Genomic DNA, 2820 nt, shown 5'->3' on the forward strand with positions numbered 1-2820 from the left:
AGGAAGTAGAAATGATGTAATGAGAACAGGAGAATTCTGGGAAGGAGGAAGTTGATTCCTCCCACTCCTGCCCAGACCATTGAAGCAGCAGGATGTGATCTGTCCCACTGAAAAAGGTACTGAGCCACATGGCTAACATAGATCAGAAAAATGGGTTAATCAAGATGTGAGAGCCAGTGAGAGGCTAGAGCTAATGGGCCAATCAGCTTATAATTTATGGAGACCTATGTGTGATATTCTTTGGGGCTAAACAGTTGTGGGGTACCGGGTGGGACAAAAACCCCAACAACAAACAAGCCAGGCCCGTTCATGTTACACCACAAAGGTCTACAAGGTCACTTATGTGAATGGAAAAAAATTCTTTCTTACAATTTTTAATGATCTTTTGGTCTTTTCTAAAGCCCCGGACCCCATTATTTCCTTTCTTTTCTGCAGCCCTGGCAGGCCTTGAACTCACTATCTTCCTGTGCTGGTATTGCAGATGAGGGGCACCACACCTGGCCTGTCTTCCCATGCCTAAGGTCCCACAATACTTTACAGACCCAGTCCTATTATTATTTCCGGGTGTGTTACTTTTGTTTATGGTGCATTTGGTTAACTGTGAAGCTGTGATTCTTTGCCTGTCTAAAACACCTGATGGTCCTGATAGAGTTGAACGGCCGACAGCAAGGCAGAAGCAAGGATAGGCAGGGCTAGCAGGCAGAGAGGATAAAAAGGAGAACGGAGAAGGAAGAGCAACGAGAGAACCAGGAGAGGAGAGCACCAGGGGTCAGCCACCCAACTACACAGCCAGCCAGGGAGAAAGGCGTAAAGAAAGGTGTACAGAAATAGAGAAAGATAAAAGCCCAGAGGCAAAAGGTCGTTGGGATAACATAAGCGGGCAAGAAACAAGCCAAGCTAAGGTTGGGCATTTATAACTAAGAATAAGCCTCCGTGTGTGTGATTTATTTAGGGGCTGGGTGGCGGGCCCCCCAGAAAAGAAAACAGAGGAAAGCATCACTCAACACAGTGGCATGCACCACATTCACTAATCTTGTCCTTTTCGTAAGCTTCTGTGTATCTATGCATGCACATGGCACACATGCAGACCACAACACGCATAGACATTGTTGACATGTATGTGAGGATGTGTTCATGCTTGTGCACCTGTGTAGAGGTCAAAACCTTTGGTACAGCGTCTCTTGCTGAACGTGGAGCTAGGCTGGTGGCCAGTAAGCCCCAGACGTCCTCCTGTCTTTACCACCCGTGTTGGAGTTACAGGGTTGTACATGTTCATGCCTGGCTCTGTACATTGCTGCAGGGTTCTGAACTCAGGTCTTCATGCCTGCATGGCAAGAGCTCTTACCCACTAAGTCACCTTGCTAGTCTGCCCAGTCACAGCCCTTTTATTCAGAGACAGGGTTTTGCCACAGCCCAGGCTGGACTTGAACTCATGGTCCTCTTTCTTCTGTCTCCCAAATGCTGAAATGACAGCTCAGCCCACTTCTGCACTGTCAGTTGTGTTTTGCATGGTTTTCAAATGCGTGTCTTATCAGTCCAATTGTGCAGTAGGTTACTTTGGATTTAATACGAAGCTGACTGTTTTTAAACAATTTTCTAAGTACATTGTGTAGACTAGTTCATCTAATCTTCACAGCAGGTCTGGGGCACGTGCCATCCTGTATCATCCCTGTTTTGCAGAGGGGAAGAGAAACGTCCACAAACTCTTTTAAGGTCTTGTAGGGGATGAGAGAGTTGTAACTTCTCATCTATAGAATGGGATGGCTAAACAGCACCCGCTTCAGAAGAGCACCACAAGGAATGTGTGAGAACGGTGCCTGGCACACGCGTGCACTTCAATGACGTGAGGAAGCCCATGAATGAAATGCTACATGGCCAAACTGGAGATAACCAGGTGCTTCGATTCCTGAGAATACATTCCTGTTTTCCACGTCTCCCCTGCCAGCTCCACTGGTCTGCTCTTTTTCTTTCCCTGAGGCCTTTGGCAGGGATTCTCACAGATGGGGACACTGAGCTACAGAAGTCATGGTCCAGCCAGGGCCGCAGTTAGAGAATTCCATAGTGACTCTTCCTGTATTCAATGGGCCACTCTGCTGACATTAACTGATATATACTGGAAATACTGTCTTGGGCATGGGAGATGCTCCTCATGTATTAAGTACACAGATGAGGAAGAGCAGGTGCAGGGTTGCCCTGACACAGCTCTTTCTGACCCCCCCCCCACACACACACCCAGGGCCTGAGACCAGCCAGTTCTGCCCAAGAGGCCCAGAGCAGGAACTGGTATGTTAACTTATTTTATTTAATGAAAGAAACCTAGACACAAAAACATGTCCTTACTGGGGGACAAGTACCAGCCTCGCCCGGCCTGTTTCGCAGTGATCTATGACGGACCCCAGATCTCAGTACCTGCCGTACTCTGACTTCAATAGGCACATCAAGCACACCTCATCTGACCTGTTGCTAGGGCAACCAGTTGTCCAGTTTGTCAGCGGCCAATCATTTGAAAGCCCTGTATCACAGGAAACTTCTCAGTCCTGCACAGTGATGTTCTGGGGCTTGGTGCTCAGCACCCTATAGATTTCCAGAGAAACACTTCTTTTTTTTTTCCCCAAATGGTCCCCATGTCATTTTAATTTTGGAAGCAGCTTGAACACATTTTCAATCATGGGCATAAGAAGCATCATGTGGTACCTGTTCTGTCCTGGTGGGCAGATGCCCAGGGTTTATTCTCTATAATCACGCCAGAGTTGTGTAACCAGTCACGTAGCAAGCTCTCCCCCCGTCAATGCACCCACAAAGCTATTATTGCACCGGAGC

The sequence above is a fragment of the Chionomys nivalis genome, chromosome 1, assembly GCF_950005125.1.
Source record: "Chionomys nivalis chromosome 1, mChiNiv1.1, whole genome shotgun sequence".
Classification (NCBI taxonomy): Eukaryota; Metazoa; Chordata; class Mammalia; order Rodentia; family Cricetidae; genus Chionomys; species Chionomys nivalis.